This window comes from Triticum urartu, chromosome 6A (genome assembly GCF_056163025.1).
Source record: "Triticum urartu cultivar PI428250 chromosome 6A, HENAU_Tu73, whole genome shotgun sequence".
NCBI lineage: Eukaryota > Viridiplantae > Streptophyta > Magnoliopsida > Poales > Poaceae > Triticum > Triticum urartu.
In genome coordinates this window covers 213,636,066-213,647,767 of record NC_141878.1, presented here as the reverse complement: position 1 = coordinate 213,647,767, position 11,702 = coordinate 213,636,066, and positions in this window count along the sequence as shown.

Sequence of the window (11,702 nt, the reverse complement as noted above, 5' to 3'; positions counted from 1 at the left end):
GAGCCCCCGGACAAATGGGTGGAGTGGAAAACCCAGTCCGCGGAGGAAGTGGGGAAGGAATACTGCCCTCTCATGGGGCCTTGGGGTGGGGAGAAGCTGCCCCTCCTCGGGAAGCCGGTGCGCGATGTCTTTGGACAAGTATCCGGCCTTCCTTAGCTTTTTGACATGGCCCTCCATGACGGAGTAGACCATCCACTTGCCTCCCACTCCGGACATTGCTGGAGAAGGTTGAGGTGGGAAGTGCGGGCTTGGGCGCTAGAGCTCGAGTGCGCAGGAGATGGATAGGCAAAGGAGGAAGAAGACGTAGGTAAAAAGGTGGATCCTTATCCCCTTATATGGGCGGACGCGGTTGTGCGTCCCCACCTGCCTAGTAAAACACGCTTGCCTCCCAAGCGCCGTGATAAGTGGCGCGATTGGATTACCCACGTCCGTATTGATGAGAATCCCGTAAGGGCACACGATCTCTGCTTTCACAAGACGTGCCAAGGAAACCGCCTCGCAAAACATGCTGAGGTGGAATAGTAAAAACGATTCAAGTAAAGAACTTGGTTGTAGTGTGATGATGCACTGCGGAATACGTCAGCAGATTTGATTTGTGTTTATATTATTCTCTCTATGGCAATATGTGGAAGCTTATTTTGCAGAACCGGACACTACTCTTGGTGTTTACAATCTTCTATGAAGGACTTGGAGGAGAAACCCGCCTTGCAATGCCGAAGACAATTTGTGCGCCGGACTCGTCGTCATTGAAGCCTGGTTCAGGGGCTACTGAGGGAGTCCTGGATTAGGGGGTGTTCGGGTAGCCGGACTATACCTTCAGCCAGACTCCTGGACTATGAAGATACAAGATTGAAGACTTCGTCCCGCGTCCGGATGGGACTTTCCTTGGCGTGGAAGGCAAGCTTGGTGATGCGGATATTCAAGATCTCCTACCATTGTAACCGACTCCATGTAACCCTAACCCTATCCGTGTCTATATAAACCGGAGGGTTGTAGTCCATAGGCAATCAACTCCATACACAACAATCATACCATAGGCTAGCTTCTAGGGTTTAGCCTCCTTGATCTCGTGGTAGATCTACTCTTGTATTACCCATATCGTCAATATTAATCAAGCAGGAGTAGGGTATTACCTCCATCGGGAGGGCCCGAACCTGGGTAAAAAACATTGTGTCCCTTGTCTCCTATTACCATCCGGCCTTGACGCACAGTTCGGGACCCCCTACCTGAGATCCGTCGGTTTTGACACCGACATCAGCCATTTGGCACGGTCATGGAAAAATCTGGAGTGAAAACAAGGTCTTCAGAGCAGACAATGCTATCTGACGTGCTGGTTACCGATAGCTCCTCAGAGGAGGATTCAGAGACAGATGACCAGTCATATCCCCCCCCCCCCGAGGTGCATGCCCTAACTTGGTAGGGTTATGTTGCTCATATCGTGCGTATGGTATCTTGCATTGCTATGTCATTTTCTTAGTTTAGACATGCTTTGTGTGAATGCCACCTGTTTAGTGTCTAATTACCATATATGTGAATTATGCAATGCCATCTTGTTGCAAGACATTATATATGTGAATTATGCAATGTTATCTTGTTGCAAGGCATTATGTATGTGAATTATGCAATGCCATGCTGTTTAGGCAAGCGTCATATATAAGCAATCAAGCAAAGATGCACGGATAAATCTCAAATAAGAAGATCTAACCAGGAAGTTCAACTGAAGAACTCCGGTTTGCAAAAAGAATCAAATCAAATGGAGCAACGAAACACAAACTGCGAAAGAAACAAGATCCGATTACTAATCTGGACTAAAGTCAAATTTTATAGTACCAAAATCTTGTTCAAGTTGGTTAAATAGAAAGAGGGCTTCGAGACGAAGATCTAGGCGCTTGAATCGCCTGATTCCGATAAACGAGTGAAAAGATAAACTAAAACGAAAATTAGGGCAGAAATCGCGATCAAAAATAATCACGGAAAACCCTAGAAAAAGAAAAACTGACAAACAGGCTAACGAATGAATGTTCACTGCCAGTGAAAAACGGGTGAACGGCGTTCGTTAAAATGACCGTACGGACGAACGTCCGCTACTTAACCAAACTGCATAAAACCAGAATAAAACCGATCTAAAGAAAAAACCGATCTTAGGGTTTATAAAAAAACCGATCGGTCAACGGCGGCGGCTCGACGAAGTCTGGTGACGGCAGCGGCGGCTCCGGTGAGGCGGCGGGGCGGCGGCGGCGGTGCGGCATCTAGCGCGGGCGGCGGCGCGGCGGTGAGGCTAGGGCGGCGACACGACTAGGGTTAGGGCGGGACGCGGGCACGGGGCGGGCTGGGGCGTCCTCGGCGGCTTATAAGGCCGGTCGGGGGGAGGAGTTCGGGTCGAAACCGGCTGTCGTGGGAATGATTCCGACAATAAGAGAGGGCTAGGATAAAGGAGCATGATCTATCAAGATGCAAATGGGTGACACGTGGTTTTAGCGAGTTCGGGCCTCTCACGGTGGAGATAACAACCCTACGTCTCGTGCTCCGGAGAGCCTTTGTTTATCTGAGTCTGTATCCGGAGATTACAATGTATGTGAGAGCGAGGAGAATGGATCTCCATGCTTGAGCTAAGTCCTGAGACTAGAGAGGAAGAAGAGAGAGAGGTGGAAGAAAAAAGCCCCGAGTCTAGTGGTGAGGGGTGGCTTATATAGAGTGCGCCACCCCCTCACCTCCTATGTTACAAAGTGGGGGCGTTAATGCCATAACTCAGCTTACTACTAAGATGATGCTTCGAGTGCCTTGTTGACTGCTGGTCTTCGCATATCCGAGTGAGACCAGGTGCTCCGAGTGGAATGAGTTGGTCGAGTGGAGTGCTATGCTCCGAGTGGTTGTTGTCGTCCGAGTGACTTGATGGTCATCCGAGTGGATAGTATGTCTCTATGAAATTTATCTAGACCCACATGCTGTGTGGACCCCATGCTTTATGATATTTTGACCCTTCGTTGGCCTACCTGTTATGTGTATCCCCAACATTAGCCCCCGAATCAATTGCGATTTTGTAGAATGAGTTTGTGAAAGACACAATTTGGCCCGAGTGATTACGGAAATACTCGGTACCCATCATCGTGCTTTCAGACTACCAAGGTTTGAACAAAATCTCAATGGATTCTGGTACTATGCTTCCCGACTGATATGGGGTAAGTGCTCGCGAGGAGCAACTTGGTGACATTCGATCATCTCTCGGAAGAGGTTAACTTGTGATCAGAGTATGGGTGTGTCATTAAATCTGAACAACAGGATTGACGCATGGACTGTTCTCTCGGAGAGATGCCATTCTTATCCTGGGGGAACGTCAATACGAGTCAGTTCTGGATCCAAACTTGTGAGTTTCACGCTTTGAGTCCTAGAAGATGGCTCAAAACAGGTCCACGGAGGAGCGTTAAACTCACCTTATAGGAATTTTTTGGTAGTTTTGACGGGAGTCTTTAGAAATTGTTTTTTTGTTGTTCATCACTCGGACTGGTCAAGCCGTACCGAGTGGAGATTACTCTAGTGGGGGCATGTTGAGTGCACCCACTGGGTGTAGTCCCTGAGACCGCCATCGACTGCGGGCAGTCGGCGGGGGTCTGAGAAAACTAAAAATCTTCTTAGCTGGTACCGATCGAACTTGTTCCTCTCTGACTCGGAGGTCGAGTAGTACTTGAGGATCTGGTATTGGTCTAGCTTGTTTCTCCTCGACTCAAAAGTTGAGTAGTACTTGAGTGATCTGGAGTTGGTCTTGACCGAGCAAAAATGTTTCTTTCTGAGTTCTCTTCCAGTGGGGGCACACTGAGTGCACCCACTGGGTGTAGTCCCCGAGCCTCTGTCGGACAAGATGAGTCGGACAGAGAGTTTAAGTCTCCTGGTAAACCTCCACGCAGACAACATGGTAAATATATTTTAATCTGGAATTGAGTCAATCGGATGCATCTTCAGGCGCTTGACATGGTAAATAAGTTCATCCTGGAACTGAGTCAGTCGGACTGATCTTCGTCAACTCGGTCAAGCAGGTGAATCTTCGTGCTCTCGTCACGGTGAATGAATTCGTCTTTGAAACTGCCGACTGTAGAAAAAAGCTGGACACTCCAGGGAGTAATCCTTCCAGTGGTACTTCTTATATTGACCGTTATATTTTGCCTGAAAGGGGTATTTGTAAGAGTAGATTGTGTCCGTAGAGGAGCTTCGTTTTCACCCTTTTGCATGAAAGGGATATTTGTCTGAGTGGACGTGCTTCCTGACTGATCGGGGTATGTTGACTGCGAGGAAAAACTTGGTGGCACTCGTATGTCTCCCGGAGGAGATAGACTAGTGGTCTGACATGGACGTGTCATGAAACCCGAGTGGCGAGGCTAGTGTGTGGGTTGACGCTCTGGAGATATGCCACTCATTATCCCGGGGGAACACCAACACATGCCATCTCTGAGTCCAAGTTTGTGAAACTGATGCCTTGGAGCCTAGGATAAGGGCCAAGTGTATTCGTAGAGGAGCGTCATTTTCACGCTTTTGCAGTCCTGAAGATGACTTGAAGAAATGATTTGGGCGATCGTCTGAGTGGATAGTACTGCCCTTATAGATTTTCGACGGAACGAGCATGTATGGTCAGAAAGATATTCCTGATGTGATTAATGGGTTGATTGAATGGGCGTAACCCCTGAGGGCGGCATGGCCAACGGCTGTGCGTAGCCCCCTAGTGATGCTCAAAAGAGGTAAGCTTGCTACAGAGTGTGATATGAGGTTTGATCATATGAGTAACTTGGTTGTTCCCGTGCTAGGGTGTAGAGGTAAAGACATGTCCAACTGATGGTGACACGCGAGGCGGCCGAGGGGCGATGATGTGTACAACCGAGTGGTGAAGAAGTGCACAATCGAGTGGCGACGAGCGGAGCAGCCGAGTGGTAAAGACGTGCCCAACCGAGCGGCGAAGCGCAGGGCGGCCGAGTCCTGATGTGTGAGGTGGTTGAATGATGAAGACGTGCATAACTGAGTGGCAATGCGCGGGGCGGCCAAGTGGTGAAGATGTGCACAACGGAGTGGCGACGTGCGGGGTGGCCGACTGGTGATGACATGCGAGGCGACCGAGTGGTGACACGCGGGGCGGGCGTGTGGTGAAGGCATGCACAACTGAGAGGCGACGCACGGAGCGGCTGAGTGGTGAATACGTGCACAACCGAGTGGTGACGCACGGGGCGGCCGTGTGATGAAGGCATGCACAACCGAGAGGCGACGCGCGAAGCGGCCGAGTGGTGAAGACGTGCACAACCGAGTGGTGACGTGCGGGACGGTCGAGCTGAAGGAAATATGCCCTAGAGGCAATAATAAAGTAATTACTTATTTCCTTATTTCATGATAAATGTTTATTATTCATGCTAGAATTGTATTAACCGGAAACATAATACATGTGTGAATACATAGACAAACAGAGTGTCACTAGTATGCCTCTACTTGACTAGCTCGTTGAATCAAAGATGGTCAAGTTTCCTAGCCATAGACATGAGTTGTCATTTGATTAACGGGGTCACATCATTAGAGAATGATGTGATTGACTTGACCCATTCCGTTAGCATAGCACTTGATCGTTTAGTTTGTTGCTATTGCTTTCTTCATGACTTATACATGTTCCTATGACTATGAGATTATGCAACTCCCATTTACCGGAGGAACACTTTGTGTGCTACCCAAACGTCACAACGTAACTGGGTGATTCTAAATGTGCTCTACAGGTGTCTCCAAAGGTACTTGTTGGGTTGGTGTATTTCGAGATTAGGATTTGTCACTCCAATTGTCGGAGAGGTATCTCTGGGCCCTCTCGGTAATGCACATCACTTAAAGCCTTGCAAGCATTGCAACTAATGAGTTAGTTGCGGGATGATGTATTACAGAACGAGTAAAGAGACTTGCCGATAACGAGATTGAACTAGGTATTGAGATACCGATGATCGAATCTCGGGCAAGTAACATATCGATGACAAAGATCTCCGTAGAATATGTGGGAGCCAATATGAGCATCCAGGTTCTGCTATTGGTTATTGGCCGGAGACGTGTCTCGGTCATGTCTACATAGTTCTCGAACCCGTAGGGTCCGCACGCTTAAAGTTTCGGTGACGATTGTATTATGAGTTTATGTGATTTGATGTACCGAAGGTAGTTCGGAGTCCCGGATGAGATCGGGGACATGACGAGGAGTTTCGAAATGGTCGAGACGTAAAGATCGATATATTGGACAATTATATTCGGACATCGGAAAGGTTCCTAGTGATTCGGGTATTTTCGGGGGTACCTGGGAGTTACGGGAATACGAGGAAGAAGTAATGGGCCTCATGGGCCAAGTGGTGGAAGAGAAGAGGTAGGGCGCGCGGCCCCCCTAGCCCAAACCGAATTGGACTAGGGGGCCGGCCCCCCTTTCCTCCTTTTCCTCCCTCTCCTTCCTTCTCCTTCTCATCCTTCCTTTCCTCCTCCTCGTAGGAGTAGGAAAGGGGAGTCCTACTCCTACTAGGAGGAGGACTCCTCCTCCTGGCGCGCGCATAGAGGGCCGGCCGGCCACCCCCTTGCTCCTTTATATACAGGGGCAGGGGGCACCTCTAGACACACAAATTGATCTGTTGATCTCTCCCAGCCGTGTGCGGTGCCCCCCTCCACCATATTCCACCTCGGTCATATCGTAGCGGTGCTTAGGCGAAGCCCTGCATCGGTAGCAACATCATCACCGTCATCACGCCCTCGTGCTGACTGAACTCTCCCGTGAAGCTCTGCTGGATCGGAGTTCGCGGGACGTCATCGAGCTGAACGTGTGCTGAACTTGGAGGTGCCGTGCATTCGGTACTTGGATCGGTCGGATCGTGAAGACGTACGACTACATCAACCGCATTGTGCTAACGCTTCCGCTTTCGGTCTACGAGGGTACGTGGACAACACTCTCCCCTCTCATTGCTGTGCATCACCATGATCTTGCATGTGCATAGGATTTTTTTTGAAATTACTACGTTCCCCAACAGTGGCATCCGAGCCAGGTTTTATGCGTAGATGTCATATGCATGAGTAGAACACAAGTGAGTTGTGGGCGATATAAGTCATATTGCTTACCAGCATGTCATACTTTGGCTCGACGGTATTGTTGGATGAAGCGGCCTGGACCGACATTACGCGTACGCTTACGCGAGACTGGTTCTATCGACGTGCTTTGCACACAAGTGGCTGGCGGGTGTCAGTTTCTCCAACTTTAGTTGAACCGAGTGTGGCTACGCCCGGTCCTTGCGAAGGTTAAAATAGCACCAACTTGACAAACTATCGTTGTGGTTTTGATGCGTAGGTAAGAACGGTTCTTGCTAAGCCCAGTAGCAGCCACGTAAAACTTGCAACAACAAAGTAGTGGACGTCTAACTTGTTTTTGTAGGGCATGTTGTGATGTGATATGGTCAAGACGTGATGATATATAAGTTGTTGTATGAGATGATCATGTTTTGTTGAAGTTATCGGCAACTGGCAAAAGCCGTACCGTTGTCTCTCTATTGCATAAGATGCAAGCGCCAAATAATTGCTTTACTTTATGCTATGCGATAGCAATAGTTGCAAGAGCAATAGTTGGCGAGACGACCATGTGACGACACATTGATATAGATCAAGATGATGGAGATCATGGTGTCATGCCGGTGACGATGGAGATCATGACGATGCTTTGGAGATAGAGATCAAAGGCACAAGATGATGATGGCCATATCATATCACATATTTTGATTGCATGAGATGCTTATCTTTTATACATCTTACTTTGCTTAGTTATGACGGTAGCATTATAAGATGATCTCTCACTAAATTTCAAGATAAAAGTGTTCTCCCTGAGTATGCACCGTTGCCAAAGTTCGTCGTGCCCAGACACCACGTGATGATCGGGTGTGATAAGCTCTACGTCCATCTACAACGGGTGCAAGACAGTTTTGCACACGCAGAATACTCAGGTTAAACTTGACGAGCCTAGCATATGCAGATATGGCCTCGGAACACTGAGACCAAAAGGTCGAGCGTGAATCATATAGTAGATATGATCAACATAGTGATGTTCACCATTGAAAACTACTCCATTTCACGTGATGATCGGTTATGGTTTAGTTGATTTGGATCACGTGATCACTTAGAAGATTAGAGGGATGTCTTTCTAAGTGGGAGTTCTTAAGTAATATGATTAATTGAACTTTAATTTATCATGAACTTAGTCCTGATAGTATTTGTATATCTATGTTGTAGATCAATAGCTCGCGTTATTGCTTCCCTACGTTTTATATGTGTTCCTAGAGAAAACTAAGTTGAAAGATGAAAGTAGCAATGATGCGGACTGGGTCCGTGATCTGAGGTTTATCCTCATTGTTACACAGAAGAATTATGTCCTTGATGCACTGCTAGGTGACTGACCTATTGCAGGAGCAGATGCAGACGTTATGAACGTTTGGCTAGCTCAATATGATGACTACTTGATAGTTTAGTGCACCATGCTTAACAGCTTAGAATCGGGATTTCAAAGACGTTTTGAACGTCATGGACCATATGAGATGTTCCAGGAGTTGAAATTAATATTTCAAGCAAATACCCGAGTTGAGAGATATGAAGTCTCCAACAAGTTCTATAGCTAAAAGATGGAGGAGAATAGCTCAAGCAGTAAGCATGTGCTTAGATTGTCTGGGTACTACAATCGCTTGAATCAAGTGGGAGTTAATCTTCCAGATAAAATAGTGATTGACAGAATTCTCTAGTCACCATCACCAAGTTAGTAGAACTTAGTGATGAACTATAATATGCAAGGGATGACGAAAACAATTCCCAAGCTCTTCGCGATGCAAAAAATCAGCGAAGGTAGAAATCAAGAAAAACATCAAGTGTTGATGGTTGACAAGATAACTAGTTTCAAGAGAAAGGGCAAAGGGAAGAAGAGGAACTTCAAGAAGAACGGCAAACAAGTTGCTGCTCAAGTGAAGAAACCCAAGTCTGGACCTAAGCCTGAGACTAAGTGCTTCTACTGCAAAGGCACTGGTCACTAGAAGCGGAACTACCCAAAAAGTATTTGGTGGATACGAAGGATGGCAAAGTGAACAAAGCTATATTTGATATACATGTTATTGATGTGTACTTTACTAGTGTTTATAGCAACCCCTCGGTATTTGATACTGGTTCAGTTGCTAAGAGTAGTAACTCGAAATGGGAGTTGCAAAATAAATAGAGACTAGTTAAGGGTGAAGTGACGATGTGTGTTGGAAGTGGTTCCAAGATTGATATGATCATCATCGCACACTCCCTATACTTTCGGGATTAGTGTTGAACCTAAATAAATGTTATTTGGTGTTTGCGTTGAGCATAAATATGATTGGATCATGTTTATTGCAATACGGTTATTATGTAAGTTAGAGAATAATTGTTGTTCTGTTTACATGAATAAAACCTTCTATGGTCATACACCCAATGAAAATGGTTTGTTGGATCTCGATCGTGGTGACACACATTTTCATAATATTGAAGCCAAAACATGCAAAGTTAATAATGATAGTGCAACTTATTTGTGGCACTGCCGTTTAGGTCATATTGGTGTAAAGCGCATGAAGAAAATCCATGCTGATGGGCTTTTGGAATCACTTGATGCTTGCGAACCATGCCTCATGGGCAAGATGACTAAGACTCCGTTCTCCGGAACAACGGAGCGAGCAACAGATTTGTTGGAAATCATACATACTGATGTATGTGGTCCGATGAATATTGAGGCTCGCGGCAGGTATCATTATTTTCTGATCTTCACAGATAATTTGAGCAGATATGAGTATATCTACTTGATGAAACACAAGTCTGAAATATTTGAAAAGTTCAAAGAATTTCAGAGTGAAGTGGAGAATCATCGTAACAAAAATAAAAGTTTCTACGATATGATTGCAGAAGTAAAATATTTGAGTTACGAGTTTGGCCTTCAGTTAAAACAATATGAAATAGTTTCGCTACTCATGCCACCTGGAACACCACAGTGTAATGGTGTGTCTGAATGTCGTAACCATGCTTTATTAGATATGGTGCGATCTATGATGTCTCTTACCGATTACCACTATCGTTTTGGGGTTATGCATTAGAGACAGCTACATTCACGTTAAAAAGGGCACCATCTAAATCTGTTGAGACGACACCGTATGAACTGTCGTTTGGCGAGAAACCTTAGCCGTCGTTTCTTAAATTTTGGGACTGCGATGCTTATGTGAAAAAGTTTCAACATGATAAGCTCGAACCCAAATCGGAGAAGTAAATCTTCATAGGATACCCAAAAGAAAATGTTGGGTACACCTTCTATCACAGATCCGAAGGCAAGATATTCATTGCTGAGAATGGATCCTTTCTAGAGAAGGAGTTTCTCTCGAAAGAAGTGAGTGGGAGGTAAGTAGAACTTGATGAGGTAACTGTACCTGCCCCCTTATTGGAAAGTAGTTCATCACAGAAATCTGTTCCTGTGACTACTACACCAATTAGTGAGGAAGCTAATGATGATGATCATGTAACTTCAGATCAAGTTACTACCGAACCTCGTAGGTAAACCAGAGTGAGATCCGCACCAGAGTGGTACGGTAATCCTGTTCTGGAGGTCATGTTACTTGACCATGACGAACCTACGAACTATGAGGAAGTGATGATGAGCCCAGATTCCGCGAAATGGCTTGAGGCCATGAAATCTGAGATGAGATCCATGTATGAGAGCAAAGTATGGACTTTGATTGACTTGCCCAATGATCGGCGAGCCATTGAGATTAAATGGATCTCCAAGAGGAAGACGGACATTGATAGTAGTGTTACCATCTACAAAGCTAGAATTGTCGCAAAAAGGTTTTCGACAAGTTCAAGGTGTTGACTACGATGAGAGTTTCTCACTCATATCTATGCTTAAGTCTGTCCGAATCATGTTAGAAATTGCCGCATTTTATGAAATCTGGCAAATGGATAAACAAAACTGCATTCCTTAATGGATTTATTAAAGAAGAGTTGTATATGATGCAACCAGAAGGTTTTGTCAATCCTAAAGGTCCTAACAAAATATGCAAGCTCCAGCGATCCATCTATGGACTGGTGCAAGCATCTCGGAGTTGGAATATACGCTTTGATAAGTTTATCAAAGCATATAGTTTTATACAGACTTGCGGTGAAGCCTGTATTTACAAGAAAGTGAGTGGGAGCACTACAACATTTCTGATAAGTATATGTGTATGACATATTGTTGATCGGAGATAATGTAGAGTTATTCTACAAAGCATAAAGGAATGTTTGAAAGGAGTTTTTCAAAGAAAGACCTCGGTGAAGCTTCTTACATATTGAGCATCAAGATCTATAGAGATAGATCAAGACGCTTGATAAGTTTTTCAATGAGTACATACCTTGACAAGATTTTGAAGTAGTTCAAAATGGAACAGTCAAAGAAGGAGTTCTTCCCTGTGTTACAAAGGTGTGAAGTTGAGTAAGACTCAAAACCCGACCACGGCAGAAGATAGAGAGAGAATGAAAGTCATTCCCTATGCCTCAGCCATAGGTTCTATAAAGTATGCCATGCTGTGTACCAACCTATTGTATACCCTGCCCTGAGTTTGGCAAGGGAGTACAATAGTGATCTAGGAGTAGATCACTGGACATTGGTCAAAATTATTCTTAGTGGAATAAGGATATGTTTCTCGGTT